At 41.0% G+C, this 19,910-nt stretch overlaps 1 pseudogene; it reads right to left on the bottom strand.

Moving 5' to 3' along the window:
* LOC100580770 overlaps positions 1 to 19,312 on the bottom strand; it is a 28,146-nt pseudogene extending 8,834 nt beyond the window's left edge.
* Between the last annotated feature and the right edge of the window lie 598 nt (positions 19,313 to 19,910).

Genomic DNA, 19,910 nt, shown 5'->3' with positions numbered 1-19,910 from the left:
GATGAAGGAGAGAAGAGTAAGGCTGTAGGATTTGCCAGCTTCAGCCAGATGATTAAGAAGATGGTGCTGTCTGTTCTTAACAGAAACAAAAAAGTCAGGAAAATGATTTGGAGTAAGGCAAAGGGGTGGGAGTGAAACTTCCTGTAGACATGTTGAGTTGCTACTGATAGCTGGGCATCTAACCTAATAGTTGAAAATTTGGGACTGAGTCAACGCAGAGAGACCATTTCTAAAGTGGGAGGCAATAATTAAAAATGATGTAGCCAGTAAAATCATGAAGGGAGAACATGGTGAATAGGTAAGAAAAATGGGCCATTAGAAGACCCAGGTTTAGGATTCAAGAAGAAAAAGTGAAACCAACAGAAATGGTTTCTTGTCCCAGTGCCTTGGCATGTGGGGCCTTGATCCCCTGGGATCCATTACTCTTATGTCAGTCACTTCTGTAAGACAGTTCAGATAGAACTTCTTCCAGCCCATCTTCTCTGCCTGTCCATCTTGTGCACCTGAGGTTGGGCTTCCCAGTATCTATTTCAGTTTCCCACTGCGCTTATCCCATTTTGTTTTCACTGTGTCTTTGAGTCTGCTTCTGCAACAGACGTGGCTGGAATTTGAAACCATATCTTCCTGATTCTAGAAGGCATGCTTTTCCAACTATGCTTTGCTGTGATGATTTTTAGCCTACCTACAGTGTAGGACAATTGGAAACATCAAATGAGATGATGTACATGAAATTGCTTTGGAAACTATAAATTAACATGTAAGTATAAGCTGACATTACTATTGCAAATCTGTCATTGACTATATATTTGTGTGCATTTAAGGTGACATTATTGCAAATGTAGATAGTATTTGTACGCATGTGCATGAACATGTAATATGTAATAAAGCATGTGTATATATACAGATAGAATAACATTAGTATTTTATGTATGTGGAATTATTCTTGTATGTATATTCATACACAATATATTTATGTGGGTGTGAACGTGTGTATATTTATTACAGTACTCAGGAGACAAGTTATTGGCTTTTAAAATGTACTCTATTAAATAAGAATTTAGACAAAAAAAGAAACTTTTTTTGATATGTCCTGATATCAGAACATTGTAAATACTCAAATTCATAATCTTGAATGTTGATAATAATAGTAATTATTTGCTACATGTGAATTTGTGGTCTTTAGCCTACAAAGGATGATCACAAGCACTATTCTATTTGTTCTCACCAAAACACTGTGAGTGTATCTGATTTGTATATTGGGAAGTATTGGCTTTGATGTTTGGCAGACTAGGGCTTCTACTCTGGATCCTGTCTATTTTCTAGCTTGGCTATCTTGAGCACATTATAATAGTTACACAATTGAGTGACTTTTCTGTTCATATTCTTTTACATATTGTTTCTAATTTTTCATAGGGACTCCTAAAGGGTAGATATTGTTTCCATTTATGGATGAGAACACTTGTTATTAAAGTAGTTATGTGGCTTGGATATTTATTTATTTATTTATTTATTTATTTATTTAGAGATGGAGTCTTGCTCTGTTGCCCAGGCTGGAGTGCAGTGAAGTGGTATTGGCTCACTGCAACCTCTGTCTCCTGATTTCAAGCGATTCTTGTGCCTCAGCCTCCTGACTAGATGGGATTACAGGTGCACATCACCACACCTGGCTAATCTTTGTATTTTTAGTAGAGACAGGGTTTCACCGTGTTGGCCAGGCTTGTCTCAAATTGCCGGCCTCAAGGGATCTGCCTACCTCAGCCTCCCAAACTTTTGGAATTACAGGCGTGAGCCACCGTGCCTGGCCACTTAAATCGTTTTTACATGTATTGAGTTATTTTGTGGCCCAAAATGTGATCTACCTCAGTAAGTATTCCATGTACTCTTGGAAAAAAATGTGTATTATGCTTATATAGAGTGGTGGATTCTATAAATGTTAATTTGGTCAAGTTAGTTGATAGTATTGATCAAGTCTTCAGTTTCCTTACCAATCTTCTGTCAATTTGTTTGATTAATTACTGAGTTAGTGATATTGAAATCTTAGACCATTATTGTCAATTTTTCTACATCTCTTTTTGGTTTTATCAGTTTTTGCTTCATGTATTTTGAAACTCTATTATTAGGTGCATAAACATTCAGAATTGTTATGTTTTCTCGATGAATTGATCTCTTATTATTATTAAATGAACATTATTATCTGTGATAATATTATGTCTTCTGAAGTCTATTTTGTCTGAATTTAATATAGCCAAATGCATCTTTCTTTTTAAAGTGTTTTTTTATTATACTTTAAGCTCTGCGAAACATGTTCAGAATGTGCAGGTTTGTTACATAGGTATACACATGCCATGGTGGTTTGCTGCACCCATGAACGCGTCATCTACATTATGTATTTCTACTAATGCTATCCCTCCCCTAGCCCCCCACCTCCCTACAGGCCCCAGTGCGTGATGTTCCCGTCCCTGTTTCCATGTGTTCTCATGGTTCAACTCCCACTTATGAGTGAGAACATGCGGTGTTTTGTTTTCTGTTCCTGTGTTAGTTTGCTGAGAATGATGGTTTCCAGCTTTACCCATGTCCCTGCAAAGGACATGAACTCATCCTTTTTTATGGCTGCATAGTATTCCATGGTGTATAAGTGCCACATTTTCTTTATCCAGTCTATTGTTGATGGGCATTTGGGTTGATTCCAAGTCTTTGCTATTCTGAATAGTGCTGCAATAAATGTATGTGTGCATATGTCTTTATAATAGAATGATCTATAATCCTTTGGGTATATACCCAGTAATGGGATTGCTGGATCAAATGGTATTTCTGGTTCTAGATCCTTGAGGGATCTCCACACTGCCTTCTACAATGGTTGAACTAATTTATACTTCCACCAACAGTGTAAAAGCATTACTATTTCTCCACATCTTCTCCAGCATCTGTTGCTTCCTGACTTTTTAATAATCACCATTCTACCTGGCGTGAGATGGTAGTATCTCATTGTGGTTTTGATTTGCATTTCTCTAACGACTAGTGATGAGATGATGAGCTTTTTTTCATATGTTTGTTGGCCGCATGAATGTCTTCTTTTGAGAAGTGTCTGTTCATATCCTTTGCCCAATTTTCGATGGGGTTGTTTGTTTTTTTCTTGTAAATTTGTTCAAATTCCTTGTAGATTCTCTACATTAGCCCTTTGTCAGATGGATAGATTGCAAAAATTTTCTCCCATTTGGTAGGTTGCCGTTTACTCTGTTGATAGTTTCTTTTGCTGTGCAGAAGCTCTTTAGTTTAGTTAAATCCTATTTGTCAATTTCAACATTTTTTGCCATTGCTTTTGGTGTTTTAGGCATGAAGTCTTTGCCCATGCCTATGTCCTGAATAGTATTGACTAAGTTTTCTTCTAGGATTTTTATGGTTTTAGGTCTTACATTTAAGTTTTTAATCCATCTTGAGTTAATTTTTGTATAAGGTGTAAGGAAGGAGTCCAGTTTCAGTTTTCTGCATATGGCTAGCCAGTTTTCCCAACACCATTTATTAAATAGGGAATTCTTTCCCTATTGCTTGTTTTTGTCAGGTTTGTCAATGGTCAGATTGTTGCAGATGTGTGCCATTATTTCTGAGGTCTCTGTTCTGTTCCACTGGTCTATATATATATATTTTTTGGTACCAGTACTATACTGTTTTGGTTACTGTAGCCTTGTAGCATAGTTTGAAGTCAGGTAGCATGATGCCTCCAGCTTTGTTTTTTTTGCTTAGGATTGTCTTCTCTATATGGGCTCTTTTTTGGTTCCATATGAAATTTAAGGTAGTTTTTTTCTAATTCTGTGAGGAAAGTCAATGGTAGCTTGATGGGGATAGCATTGAATCTATAAATCACTTTGGGCAGTGTGGCCATTTTCATGATATTAATTCTTCCTCTCATAAGCATGGAATGTTTTTCCATTTGTGTTCTGTCTTATTTCCTTGAGCAGTGGTTTGTAGTTCTCCTTGAAGAAGTCCCTCACATCCCTTGTAAGCTGATATCACCACTGATCCCACAGAAATACAAACTACCATCAGAGAATACTATGAACACCTCTATGCAAATAAACTAGAAAATCTAGAAGAAATGAATAAATTCCTGGACACATACACCCTCCCAAGACTAAACCAGGAAGAACTCCAATCCCTAAATAGACCAATAACAAGTTCTGAAATTGAGGCAGTAATTAATAGCCTACCAACCAAAAAAAAAAAAAAAAGCCCAGGACCAGATGGATTCACAGCCAAATTCTACCAGAGGTAAAAGAGGAGTTGGTACCATTCCTTCTGAAACTGTTTCAAACGATAGAAAAAGAGGGGCTCCTCCCTAACTCGTTTTATGAGGCCAGCATCATTATGATACCAAAACCTGGCAGAGACACAACAACAACAAAAAATTTCAGGCCAATATCCCTGATGAACATCAATGCAAAAATCCTTAATAAAATACTGGCAAACCGAATCCAGCAGCACATCAAAAAGCTTATCCACCATGATCAAGTCAGCCTCATCCCTGGGATGCAAGGCTGGTTCAACATATGCAAATCAATAAATGTAATCCATCACATAAACAGAACCAATGACAAAAACCACATGATTATGTCAATAGATGTAGAAAAGGCCTTCAATAAAATTCAACACACCTTTATGCTAAAAACTCTCAATAAACTTGGTATTGATGGAATGTATCTCAAAATAATAAGAGCTATTTATGGCCAACCCACGGCCAATGTCATAATGAATAGGCAAAAGCTGGAAGCATTCCCTTAAAAACTGGCACAGGACAAGGGTGCCCTCTGTCACCACTCCTATTCAACATAGTATTGGAAGTTGTGGCCAGGGCAATCAGGCAAGAGAAAGAAATAAAGGGTATTCAAACAGGAAGAGAGGAAGTCAAGTTGTCTCTGTTTGCAGATGACATGATTGTATATTTAGAAAACCCCATCATCTCAGCCCCAAATCTCCTTAAGCTGATAAGCCACTTCAGCAAAGTCTCAGGATACAAAATCAATGTGCAAAAATCACAAGCATTCCTATACACCAATAATAGACAAACAGAGAGCCAAATCATGAGTGAACTCTCATTCACAATTGCTACAAAAAGAATAAAATACAAATGCATCTTTCTTTTGATTGGTATTAATATCTTTTCTTCCCTTTTTATTTTTAATCTGTTTGTGTCTTCATATTTAAAGTACATTTCTTGTAGAAAGCATATGGTTGTGTCTTGCATTTTCCCACGTTCTGAAAATCTCTGCCTTTTAATTTGGATATTTAGACCACTTACATTTAATGGGATTTTTGATATGGCGTGTTGAAGTCTCTCATCTATTCACTTTTTAAAAAATTTGCCCATATGTTGTTTCCTTTTTCTTGCCTTCTTTTGGAATGAGTAATGTTTTTAAAAAAGAATTCCTTTTTATCTTCTTTGTTGGCTTATTTGCTGTAACTCTGTATTGTTATTTTAGAAGTTGCTTTAGGTTCAAGTAATATTATACTACTTCATGTACAGTATAAAAAACTTACAATAGCATTATCTATTTTTCTCCTTACAACCTTATATTTTTGACATATATTCTACTTGTACATGTGTTATAAAACCTGTACTACCTTGTTATTATTTTTGCTTAAACAGATTAGTTTGTTTAAAGATATTTAAATAATAAAAAATCTTATATGTTTACTCATGCAGTTACCATTTCCAGGGGTATTCATTCAATTGTGTAGATCTACATTTCCATCTGATATCATATTCCTTCTGCCTAAATGATGATGTCTTTTTGTATTTCTTGTAATGCAGCTTTGCTGGTGAATAAATTTGTTTAGTTTTCATATATCTGTAAAAGTTTTTGTTTTGACTTTATTTTAGTTTGATTTTGAAACTCATTTAAGCTGGGCATAAAATTCTAGGTTGATAGTTTTTCTTTCAATACTTGTACTCAGGGTTTTGAGATTCTTGTTCTGTGGGTTTACAGATTTCATCAAATTTGGACATTTTAGAGAAATATTTCTCCAAATATTTTTTTTCTGTCTCCTATCACTCTCCTTTAGGGACTCTAATTACCCTGTTTGATGCTGGATATTTTTGTGTTCCTATATTACAGAGTCTTGTTCTGGGACACAGTTTAGTTACTTGGAAACAGATTTTTTGGAGTGTTGCTTTTATGTCTTTTTATAGGCTGGGCCAGAACAGTGTTTAGTCTAGAACTGATTATTTTCCACTGCTGAGTTAAGAAGACCCTCTGAGTATTCTATCTACTGCCCAGAAAATCATAAGCCTTTCACATCTAGCTTGGGGAAGAGACACTGTTTATGACCCTGTGTCATAATATTTATATTATTTTAGTGGTTTCTCTGAGCATTACAATATACACACCTAAATGTTCACATTCTATTTAGAGTTAACATGTTATCACTTCAGGTAAAGCATAGATGCCTTACCATCACTCAGGTCATTTTACCCTTACCCTTGGTGTTATAATTGACATGTATATTATGTCTATTACACTGGAGACCTCGCAGACAATGTTAGAAATTTTGCTTTCAATAGCAGTACATATTTTTAAGAATTTAAGAGAAGAAAAGTCATCTATTATATTTATCAAGTTATTTGCATTTATGCCACTCTTCTTTTAATTCTGAAGTTTTATTCCTTTTGATATAATTCCTCTTCAGCCTGAAGAACTTCCTTTGGCAATTTTATTCAAGCAGGTCTTCTTGACAAATCCTCTTAGCCATCTTTCATCTGAGAATGTCTTTATTTTAGAAGATTTTGGCCATATAATTATAAAATCTGTGTGTTTATCTACTGAAGTTTTTTTATTTAAATTGACTTCTTATTTTGGAGGAAGAAATTTGGACAAAATGAAACTTGAAATCACTACCATAAATGGAAAATCAGTATCACTTGCTATAGATAGATGACAGCAATAAGGTACACAGTGAAAATAAAACATTATTAAAGTCTCTTTTGCCCCCCAGGCACTGGTCATGAAAGAAGCTCTCTCTTGGTAACAAGTTCCCTTTGAGAAACACTGGTTGGATGAATGGATGGACGGAGGAATGAATGAATGAGTGAATGAATAAAAACAGACTATTTCTGTCTTTTTATTCATTGAATAAAGATTTATTAAGCCCGCATTCTGTGATGGGCACTGAACTATTTCTGGAGCTGCAATAATCATGGGACAGATGAGGTTTAGGCTCTCCCAGCACTGGCAGCTCAGTGTGAAGGAGTGGATCCAACCTTTACCTGAGAGTGGACTTTGATGGGTGAAAGTTCGGGTAAGAGGCACACTTGAAAAGATGTAAAATGGAAAGGTTGTGAGAGATGAAGCTCTGTTGCCAGTTACTTCAGGCTGTCACTCCCTGTCTGCAGCATCCTGGGTTTTTCTCCCCTGCAGCTTGACCTCAGCTGAGATGAGTAGTGTTTGCTGCTTCATGTGATGTTTGGAATCATCTCTCAGTATTATAACTGTCTGCTCCAAATATCTTTACTTAGCATTTAGTGAGAGCCCGACCTTTTTCCACCCAAGGCCATTAGTTATATCAGTGGGCTCTGTGTGTGCTCTTAGTCAGAATAAATCCCCCCTGAGTCAGGGGCAATAGATCATGGGCTCCATCATTTATGGCCTATAAATTAAAGGGTGGTTGGGAAATCTGGCTTCTGTGCCTGGCCGCTCACTCCTTAGATACACAGTGTCACTCTTTTATTGGGGGATGGTGGGGGCAGGCTGTTTGGTCTCCTTCTGAACCCCCTGAAAGACAGTATTTACTGGCTATGGAAATACCTTCACCGCATGTTTATTTCTTTGAGACACTCTGCCTCAAGCTCATTGGATCATTGTTCTTGTCTCTGCCCAGAGCTGTCTGGGTATTTAATGGCCTTGGGTGGTATGCTGTCCACATTTCCAAGGCTCCTCAGTGACAGCAGAATAGGCTTTTAAAAGTCTCGCCACACCCAGAGTGTTTGGGGTTTCATAATGGCAAAGCGTGGCTGTCTTCTGCACTCTGGAGGTTGCATTCCTGAGACAGGGCGTTCCTCCCTTTCCACTGAGGCCACAAGACTCCATTGATGGCTGGGACTGTCCCCTGCTTGCTCCTTGAAGGCCTCAGCATCATACTTGGGGCTCCTGCCTCCCCACGGCCAGTTGCATCACCTTTGAAAACAGACACACGGCTGTGAAGTTGTAGGGTTCAGGATGGCTTTGCTGTTGCAGGGAGATTGTTCTCAGAGACATCTCCGTCAGGTTCAGCTCTTGGAGCATTGTACTGTCTCCATATTTGGAACAAAAGTGCTATCATATAAAGCAATTCTAGCAAGTCTCTGTTTAGTCCATAGTGAGCTCATGAGGATCCAGGGAGGAGTGAGGAGCAAAAGTGCGTGAGTCTGTTGCATTCAAGGGATTGCAGAGTTAAAGGCATAGCAAAGATCACTGGTCCAACGGTTTACCAGAGGCCAGCCTCCTCACCCCGACATCCCTGACAGGTGCTCATCCAGCTTCAGTCTGAATGTGTTGGACCCTGCCTGGATCCCAGCCTTGGTGAGCTCTTCATTGCCAGCTGGAACCTCTCAGCCTCATCTATGTCTCCCGTCATGCCAAGTTCTGAGCCTCCCTGCTGCCCCAAGGCAGGAGAGTTTTAAGAAACTCTAGATGGGTCAAATGAAACTTAATTTCAGGTCCCACTTGGGTTGCCTGTCTAATATTTATCATCTGTCCAGTTATCTGGTAACTGGGATAAACTTTATCTTCATCCCAGCCACCTATCTCTCCCTTAGTCTCTGTGCCCAAGCCCTTGTTTTCATAACATATCTACTTCCCAGCCCTGCCTTGCCCTCATGGGATCTTCCTCCCCAGGATTTATAGCCTTGTCCTGGAGCTGCAGCCCAGTGATTCGGGTCTTGGTGGCTGATGATGGACCTCCTAGATATAGACTTGTGTAGAGTACAACTTGCCCCTGTTTTCTTGCTGCTTTGTATTCCTGTGACTGCTGGTAACCCTGAACTAGAACCCATCATTAGGAAATAGGCCTAGCACCAGAACTGGCCTGCTGAGTTAGATGCTTTTCTGGGAATTGTAGCTTGGCCTATGCACGAAATGTTTAATTTCAAGTCTTAGACCATCCTGGACCATCCATCAGTCTGTATCACCTAACTGAGGTTAATCATGATATTCCTGTATACCTATTGAAAAATAAACCTCCTAATGTAGAAATGTATTCAGTGATAAAATATGTCATGTATTGAATAAGTACTACATGTTAGACACTTTACTATGCATTTTGTATGCATTATATCCCCCAAAGCCTATGAACTAGGTATTATTATTATTGTTATTATTATTCTTTATTAATTGTTGTTTATTTTTAGAGATAGGATCTTGCTATGGTGCCCAGGCAGGCCTCAAACTCCTGGGCTCAAGTGATCCTTGTGCCTCAGCCTCCCAAGTAGCTGGTACTATGGATATGTGCCATCATGCCAGGCCCTTTTATTATTATTTCTAGTAGGATGCTGTGACTCTTCAGAGCACAGGCACTATAACTGGACTACCTGGATCAAAATCCCAATTGTGCCTCGTTTTAGTTGGGTACCTTGGATAAGCTACTTGGTCTCTTTGTTTTTCAGTTATCTCATTCATAAAAGGAGGTTAACTAATGATCACTTCAAATGGTAGTATGAGGACTAAATCAGTTGATGCATTTAAAACATTTAAGACAGTGCCTAGTGGCCTAGAGATGTCAAGTAACTTGCCCAGCACACACAGTAAGTGGCAGAGCTGGGCTTGCAGGAAGGACCCTTTGGTCTCTCCCTTTGTATCTCATTGTGCCCCCTCATCAGCCTTGAAACCCCTGGGTTTGGGTTGGGTCACCTCTTAGATGGCAATTCTTTGCAATGGTCAGCCTTGCTTTCCTTGGCCTTGAGCTCATCACACTTCATGTGTAAAGACCATGTTATTAATCTGCTTATCAAGAAAAAATGGTCTCTGTGTTGTCCTGGCTAAGAGAATGGAACTGACTTTTGGAATACCGGGATCTGGTAGGAGGCTCTGCCACTTCCCAGGTGAGTGATTTTTGGTAAATCAACAAATCTCTTCCACCTTCAGTTTTCCCATCTGTAAAAGAAAGAGAATAAACTTTACCTTGCAAGGCTGCCGTGAATTCAACTAGATGACATGGATAAGAGAGTGGATGTGAAGTAATTTTGTTAACTTCAGTTTTCTCATTTGTAAGGTGGCATGATTGTACATGCATGTAAAGATCAAGTGAAAAAGTTCATGTAAAGAGCTTAGCGTACCACCTGTCACAGAGTAACTACTCAATAAATGCTACTATAATCATCATCACCAACACCAGTAACATGTCCTAATCAAATGTAAACAAATATTTGGTTGTTTTCCTTTGATGAGGGGTTTCAGCAAATGCATCCATCCTACACCTTCCCCTCCTGGACAAGATGGTCCAGGAGGAATGCATGAATCTGCAAGACGGTTGCCCAGCATTAGGGCATGTGATATGGCTGTGAAGCAGATTTTCCCTCTGCCTGCAGATAACTAGTCTCTAGGGGACCTCAAACCTGTGACCCTGTCTTCATTACCCATGTGAACTTGCTGGCCTCGTCTGCCCTTGGTAATAATTCCTGCCAGGTCACAAAGAATATCTTTCCCCCATGAGCCTTGGGTTAATAGCAACCTTTGACCCTATTCACTTAAAAGGTAATAAGCAACAGAAGCATTCATTCATCCAGCAAACATTTATCAAGGGACATTCTTGAGTTTCTTAGTTCATCATGACTCAGTATGCCTGCTGCTGACTCTTTCAGGCTGTCACATTCTTCCCGAGATAAGAACAAAGTCAGGTATTTGAATTTTCCTTGTATTTGGGCCATTCATCACCTTTTCTCTTCTCTCCACACCCAATCGAATCAGGAACTCACATTAAAAGGGCTTTGAGCTGATGACTCTGAAAAAGCCCAGGACCCTGATTCCCCTTCTTTTATGATCCCATTAGCAGGCTGATGGTGACGACCATGTGAACACACCAAACACAAGAAAGCATCACTGACAAATGCAGAACACATGTTGGCTGGTGCAAGGATGTGGCACTTCCTTTATGCCGGCAGGTCTACTTAATTCAGTTCAGTCCAGCAAGTTTTGGGTACGTGCCCATTTGCTCATTCATTCAATAATTCATTCATTCATCAAAATTTCTTTGAGTGTTGTATACAAGCACTGTACTGTGCTGCATGCTAGACTGGAAACAAAAGAAATCTATAATGCTCACCCTGCTGGCATTCTAGTGGAAGACACTGTTTGCATTTGCAAAGCACCCAGAAAAAAAATACGTGCATGAGCAGAAGAAAAAAATAATATTTACTTCATTTATCATTTATGCTTGCATTCATTCATTCAATTTGTTAATTACCAACTGTGTGTCATGCACAATGCTAAATGCTGGTACCCAGAGATGAACAACAAAGACATAGTTTCTACCATCACAGAAACTTGAAAGACCACCTTAGATGATATGATCAAAGAACACCACAATAAAGCTGAGACCTCTATGGCGAGAAAGAACTAGCGCTGCCACCAGTGGGGAAAGGTCATTTAAGACAGAGGGAAGAGCATACGTGAAGCCTTATTGTAGGAAAAAGATTGACATTTTTGAGAAGACATTTTGAAAACAGGCTAGTGGGGTTGGAAAATAATGATGGAGGGGAAGGATGACAAGAGAGGAGGACAGAGAATTGGGAAGGGGCCAGATAATGCAGAGAGCCTTGGCAGGCCATGATGGAAGTGTGGAGATATATAGCTATCTCCATATCTATCATCTATCATCTATTTATTATCTATCTATATCTCTATCAACTATCTGTCTATCATCTATCTATATCTATCATCTATCTATCTATCATCTATCTATCTATCTATCACCTATCTATCTATCATCTATCTATCTATTATCTACCTTTTGAGGCCAAAGGGAAACTTTTTAAAAGAGTTCGAAGCTGAACACTGTCATAATTCAATCTACTGTGTGCCTCTGATGTGTCAGGATTTGTGCTGAGGACTCTGATGATAAAGTAAACAAACATTACTGAGACTTACTGAGTTTAGAAATTCCTCCAATGCCATTCATCCCTTTTTCACAGTAGCATTCAGCCAGCTGAATGTAACCAATTGCTCCAATGTGTGGGATAGATAACTATTAAAAAAAAAAAAAGGGGGGGGGGAATTCAGTGACAGCTGGAAATAGAAGCGCCATGGATGGGATGATTTGTTCAGGACCTTCTTGGACACAGAGAGCAGGAATGCTTCTGAACAGGGAGATTGAATATACAAAATGAAGAGGGACGTGTAAGGAAAAACAAAGAGAATACTCCCTTCTTCATGTGTTACCTCGTTTAACCTCCACAACATCTCTTTGAGGAAGGCATTATTTCTCCTATATTCAGATGAGGAAACTGAGGCCCATAAAGGTACCTAGCTAAGGACACTCAGCCAGTAGGTGGCATGGGCCATTTTCCAGAGTTGGAAAGGTTTTCAACATCTGGCTGGTGAACCAGAGAGAAAACCAATGGTTCACCTACAGCTGAAGAAGACTTGGTGCTAGAAGAGGCATTTCAACTGTTTTGTTTGCTGTTAGTTAAGGATGGCATTCCCAATTTCCATCTGGCAGGGCTTCAATAAAGTCCAGGAGTGGGCCCTGTCCTAGGAGAAAACCCACTTGGCTGTGTGGCCAGTGCCGAATCCATTGCCCCTGACTTCTGTTCCCATGACAACTCTCACCAATGTGAAAGATGGCCCTTCTATGGCTAGCAGTGAAATTGCTCAGGCCTCAGAGTCCTGATGAATATGAGAATGTTGTCTTGGCTATTTTTCCCTTTCTGGGTTCTAGGAGGTTCCTTGAGGCTGAGTGTAGGAGGACTGTAACTGCTTTCTTTTGCTTCTCATCCCAAACTCCTCTCTGAGTCCTGCAGGGAGACAGAGCCTCATTTGCCATTTTCTCTGCAGAGCCTGGGGTGATTTTCTCCTTGCTAAGGCAGCTCCCGTAAGCAACAAATCTCCCCTCTTTACCTGGCCTAACTAGCCTGGGTCTTTAGGGCTCTGGAGTCAGCATCTCAGTCAGCCTTCAGGAACTGTTCCCTTGGCTGTGAACTCTGGGGCTCCTCTAAGCAGAGCTGGCTTTATGAGCTTGTCCACGACTCATTCTTGGCTTAATGCTCTGCTGCCACAGTCTTAAATTCTTAGTTTTTTTGTCTTTGAACTTACGCTTTGTAAGTGGAGTCCAACGGGACAGTGAAGCATGCACTTGAACAGAGGAGAGATGCACAGTATGTGTGTCCACAGTACCTCACCATGCCATTCACATTGGGGCATTCATGATGCCCATGAGCACAGAACTCTGGTGGACTCACGATGCCTGGGAGATCAGCATGACTTAAAGTGCATACAAGACAGGCCATTTGGACTAGAGCTTACTTTGAGTGCAAAAAGAAGGCAATGGCATTCAAAGAAGCATGAACCACCAAAGAATTGTATCCTCTTATGTCTGTTTTTATTTGTACTTCCTTGTATTAGTCAACCACTTATGCCAAGAATGATGGTTGATGAAAAGCGAAGATAAGATGAGCCATAGTTTCCTTTCCTTGAAGTCTTTCCTTACTCATCAGTAAACTAAAGGTAGAAAGCATTGGCAGAAAATATATCGAGAAAGGTAGTAAAAACATTTGTGCTGTTTCCATTGTTCTGGTAAGAATAGCTTTGTGCTGTTTCCATTGTTCTGGTAAGAATGAAATACAGACTACCAATTTTGAATTATATAATTTTGATGATTCTGCATTTGAGTTAAATGCTCTTATATTTGCATTTAAAACTGGCATGGCACAATATAAAGAAGAACAGTAAAATTAATGGTACTTAGATTTTTTTCCTTAGAATGATATTGAGTAACAAATACAAAGCCCTCACCATGCCTAGCTGAAAAAGAAACCATGAAAGGAAGAAAAAAAGCTTTATATTTTAGTTCCTGTGAGGGCATGTTTTCCCTGCATTTTGAACAAGAGGCTCTATATTTTCACTTCCTATTGCGCCCTGCAGATTGTGTAGCCATCCTTGCATTCAGGGCTTATCCAATCAAATATTTTTTAGATGCCCGATCAGCACCAGCCACATTACTTATCTGGGCATTTTTTTTTCTATCCAGGCTGAGAATATGGCAGAGCTTGTTTTGGTTCTCTCCATCTGATCACTTCATCCTTCCAGGCACTGGGGATCCAGAGATAAATAGATGCAACCCCTGCTCTGGAGGAGTTTATGGTGCTGTGAGGGGAAGTGACAGGTAATGATGCTTGGGGAGCACAGAATGGGGGTACCACCATGTCTGGAGGAGAGAGAACACTGTATTATTAAATATTCTCTATTTTCCAGAACCTAGCACAGTGCCTGGTACACAGTGAATGCTCCATAAACATTTAATAAATTAACAAATGGTGTAATGAACACAAATGCACTACTAACAGCTGAATACTATGGAAATAGTAGGGTGTTCATTAATGGTGGGGGAAATACAGGTGGTAGAGAGAATATGGCTTTCCAAAGGTCAGCTGGAGCAGAGCAATGTAGCCTCTCTTCTGTCCTCATGAGTTTTAACTGATCTTTTTCCTCCATGAACTTTTTGGGGGGTTGCTTCTGTACTTGTAGCATGGGGTTTCCATCTTGAGGATGAGAAATGTTGCCGAAAATCAAATGCCTGCAAGTGATTCCATCATTTCTTCCACAGATATACACTGAGTGCATGCTAAGTGCCTGGCTTCATTTTTGGACTGGAAACGGCAAGTATCTGGGCCAGGAAAGGACTTTGAAGTCATTGAATTCAGTAGTTCTCAAATATAGACCCTCAAACTGGTGCTGCTCAGCGATGTTTTCACTGCTTTACAGAAAAGTGAGGAAAAGAGAGTGATGTTTAGAAAGCTAAGGTTATGACTTTAAAGCATTTCCTTTCTTCTGAGATCATGTTTTTCCTTTTCTTCCCTTCTGTTAAAATGTGCTTTTTTTGGTTTTTGTTTTTACAGAATGACTGCAATAGTGGATGATAATTGAATTAGTTGTAATATCCATTGTTGGCAAACAGTTGGCAACCCTCTGTAATTCCTCTGACTTTTTTTGGTGGAGAAAATTTGTATTGGTCTGAGAAATAGAAAATCCGGAAAGCATCCACATCATCCAGTTTCAATTCCTCTACACCTGAGCCCCTCCTCCAGCAGCATCACCTTCCTAAACAGACACCAAGAGTCATCCTTCCAAGGGCAAAGGAATTCCCTTCCTATCTGTAAAAATTATTTTTAAAATTTTGTCATGTTAATTACTGTTATTTCCCTATAATTTCCAATATCAGGTCACTGTTCATCCATATGAATATATTGATTGATTGATTACCAGATTGACTTTTCAACCAAGTAGAACCAATAAAATTTATTAAGCATGACCTTAGTGCCAAGCATCCTACCAGGACCTGGGGACACAAAGATGAAGATGGCAAAATAGCCCTTCCTATATTTGAAGATAAATTATATGCCCCCTCTCTTCTACCCCTCCCCTTCACTCCACATTTTTCTGCATCCAATTAACCATCTCTGATCTTCAGCCCTTGATATGGTTTGGCTGTGTCCCCACCCAAATCTCATCTTGACCCCACATGTCATGGGAGGTACCCAGTGGGAGGCAATTTAATCCTGGGGGTGGTTACCCTCATGCTGTTCTCGTGATAGTGAGTGAATTCTCATGAGATCTGATGGTTTTCTAAGGGGCTTTTCCCTCTTTTGCTTGGCACTTCTCCTGCTGCTGCCATGTGAAGAAGGATGTGTTTGCTTCCCCTTCAGCCATGACTGTAAGTTTCCTGAGGCCTCCCCAGCCATGCTGAACTGTGAGTCAATTAAACCTCTTTCCTTTATAAATTACCCAGTCTCAGGTATGTCTTTATTAGCAGCATGAGAACGAACTCATACAGCCCCCTTTCAAATAAGAAGGTGTTACTCTTCTACACCATTTGAGTCCATCTCCTTTGAATACCTTTCAGTTTATTTAAATTTCTCTTAAAATAGTTCCTCTGAAATTGAGATATACTGTGTGTGGTCTCATTAGTGGTGATTATACAAGGACTATCACCTCCACTATTATACTTATTATATTTCCATTAATGCAGCCTAAAGAACGATTACTTTTTTTTGGCAGCTGCAACACATCATTAATTATAATAGTAATTGATTATATGGTGTTTTCTATATGGTAGCCAATGTTCTAAATAAGTTATATGTACTAAGTTATTTATTCCTTTCAATAATCTTATGAGTAGGTGGTTATTTTTATAGAAGAGGAAACTGAAGCACAGAGAGGCAAATGGTTTAGGCCTGAGTCCTTAGAAGAAGCCGTGTCTCACAAATGGACAAAATGTCTATGAGAAGCAATGAAAGTGCTTGACTTAGACCCTAAAGCCAGCATGAGATTCCCTCAGGTTGGGGGAGTCAAGCAGAATCTGTAGGTTCCATATCAGTGAAGATTCAGGGAGCTGAGTACTAGGGAGCTGGCAAGAGCCACAGGAAAGGGTGCTGGGTGGTCGTCAATTCAGATGGGATCTGAGGCAGCCTGACAAAGGATTCCTGTGACCAAAGCTTGGCCCCGAAGCAGCAGAGACTGTCCAACCTGGAGGGCCTGGGGACCAGGTCATGGGCATCTTTGCAGTCCCCTGTGTGGCAGGAGATAACGGCCAAGCTTGCCTCCAAGTGCTTCCACACTGCAGAAGACTCCAACCTTGAAGTGACCATATTAGGGGGCTATTCCAAATGATCAAGGTTGTGGCATCGAGGTTTAACATAGAAATTGCTTGTTTATAGTGTCATATTTGTGTGACACAGGAAAAAAGGAGGGAAGAAGGGAGGGGCAGAAGGAAAAAGGGACAGAGGGAAGGGAGGAGAGAAGGAGGTAGGAAGGAGGGAAGGAAGGAAGGAACAGGAGGTGAGGGAGTGGGGAAAAGAATATAAATCTAGCTTCCTCCTTTTGATGCCCCCTTTCTCCTGGTTCCCTCAAGGCAAACAGTGGCCTTAGCTGTCTTACTGCATGAGTGAGTGAGAACAGGCTGTCCACAGACAGTCACAAGGAGCAAGGAGATCATTAGCTGCAGTGATTTATTGCAGGTCAGAGTGCTGCACTTTTGTGCCAAACACAGAAGCCCTTGAAGCCTTGTGATGAATTAGAAGCCAGATACTGTTAAGGGAGATGCTCAGGGCTGGGGAGCAGCAGGGCTCACTGGGCAGCTGTTCTCATCTTTGCTGTAGATGACCAGCCAGGCCAATGTTTTTGGGCAGGTTCCTTCTTTTTGGGCCTCAGTTTTCCAATCTGTAAAATGAGGGGCTGAGCAAGATGATTTTCTTTTGGGGAGGGTATCATTTTTTTCTGCACTAATATTATTCTGTGCTAATTATCATTAGTGAATAACACAACACTCTGATCTTCTACTGCATCTGTGCTCCCTTAGCAGGACCAGTGATGGCATATTGTGCTGTCCGTATCACCTTGCTTCCTGTCATGTCCTTTTCTTCTGAAGCCCAAGCTCATCACTGAGCCCCTGAAACACTGGCCCATTTCATGCACTGGGCTCTTGCCCCTCCATTCTCTACAACCAAATTCACCTCGCCTCCTTCTTCCCAGGCATCTCTGAGAAATGGATTAAAGATTTTTTATTCTGTCTCGGAGTATGAAAACCTAACCTCTAGAATTAAGCATATCATAGAGAAAGGCAAAAGTTTTCTTCATTTTTCCCCTTTAGCCATAACCTATTTAAGACATTCATTTCGCATTCAAGCTAACACAGCTCTAGTGTGGAGCAGTATGCATGATCCATAGAAAACTTTAAGCTAAGACTGGAAACTTAAAGGAGCATCCTTTTTCCAGAAGGCTAATTTTGGCTTCCTTGTCAGATTTCCATCATCATTGAATTTTCTCCTGCCATTTGGCCTACTTCCTTTGTAAACTCTGAAAAGCACTTACTTGCTCAATTTCTCCTTCCTGCCAGACCGCATATGTGTATGACACCTGAGAACTTCTGGAGACCTTAAGACTCTCTCCCTTGCCATGTAGTCTTAGGGGACAAGGAGTCAGCCTCAGATTATGGAGTTCTTTGGGGCCAAGGGTGGAGTAGGAGGGCGTGGGGTGGGCTAGGGGAAAAGCACCCAGGGATGAGAGGAGAGCTGGGATCCAGAAGGCCAAGAAGAGAAATTCACAGGGGCAAGACAAATTTATAAAGGGTCCTCCTGCAGGAAGACCTGTCAGTGTGTATGGCTTGGCTGATGGAATATAGTCAGGTGAAGTGGGAGGTACAAAACCCAAATTTCTGTGCATGGAGGCTGTACCAAGGGGCTATTGAAATGAAGATGCTGGAAGCTGGCCTGGATATCAGGGCAGAAGCAGGGAGTTCTGAGGGCAGAGGGCAGTAGGGCCACATGCTAGTGCTGGTCCCAAAAAAGGGGCTTTAAGACAATGGCCTAGAAAAGAAGCAACGCTTTCAAAGTGTGCTCTGGGGTCAACCTACCTAAACACATCACCTGGGGATACTTGTTAAACATACAGATTATCAGCTCCCTGCCCAGGCCTAGGAAGGCGGGATTCCTATGTATACTAAAGATTTGAAAGGCAGGATTCCTATGTATACTAAAGATTCCTATGTGTACTAAAGATCATCAGCCCCCTGCCTGGACCTAGGAAGGCGGGATTCCTATGTGTACTAAAGATCATAAAGATATGAACCTAGGAGGTTCAGGACAAAATAGCCTCTTCTGGGTGGTGTGGTCCAGCTCAGTTTAAAGAAAAAGTACAGGACAGAACTGAGCTTTGGCTCAAGCACAGGCTGTCGTGGAGGGTGCTTCAGTCTTGGTGGAGGCTGGGAAAGAAGGGGCTTTTGACCCTGAAGAGCTCTGGGGCTATCTCAGACAGCATCTGTGAAAGCACATGGCTTAGCGCCTACAACACATCGTAGGTGCTCCAGGAACAGCCGTTCCTTTCCTTCCCTTCTGCCTCCATGGGTGTGCAGGGATGACCCTGGATGTTTGCAAATTGGCCTTGTTTCCAGCTGTCCACACAGCCCCGGGGGCATTTCTGCAGTCCTTGCCGTTAAACACGGCTTCCCCCGAGCAGCTGCCCAGCATCCTTGAGTCCCCCCTTCCCCACACTTGTGCAGACCAGCGGCACCCTCTCTCAGCAGACACCCCTGGCCTACTTCCAAGACACTGTGATGGATACGCCTCTTCCTGAATCATGGTACAGCGTGGAGAGGTGATTTTGATCTTACTCCTCAGCTGGGCCCAGCTGTTTCCAGTTTGGGAAGGACCTTTTACTTCCAGCTCTTCATTTGTTCCAGGATAAAACTCAATGTTCACTTCAAGGTTTCTAGACCACCCAGGGTGTCTCAGGCCTTGTTGGAAGAGGCCCTGGAAATGCTTTCGGCTCTGGAGGCCATGGTATTGGGTGGGGGTGGGGTGGTGTGGGAAGGGCTGCAAGGTTCAGCAGCAGTGGTGGGGCCAGGCCTGGAAAGAGCATGGGCTTTGGAGCTGGGCTGACCTGGTGTGGATCCTGGCTCTGACTAGCTGGTTACCTTGGACACACTGGTCCTTTGATATCAATCCTCAACTACGTTATGAGAATGACATAACCCTCTCCACAGGTTCTTGTGAGGATTAAATGAAATGATGTGCATGCTGGCAGTGTCTTTGCTTTGTTGGTAATCTTTGCAAAGATGGAAAAGTGCACTTCATTACCAGGATGAAAACCATACTATTTCATGACCATGCATGGAGACAGAGTTCAGAGGAAGGGTGAGAGGGAGCTCTCCTTCTCACGCAGTATGGACATCCCTGA

This window comes from Nomascus leucogenys, chromosome 16, assembly GCF_006542625.1.
Source record: "Nomascus leucogenys isolate Asia chromosome 16, Asia_NLE_v1, whole genome shotgun sequence".
Taxonomy (NCBI): Eukaryota; Metazoa; Chordata; class Mammalia; order Primates; family Hylobatidae; genus Nomascus; species Nomascus leucogenys.
This window is presented reverse-complemented; position numbering and strand designations above follow the sequence as displayed.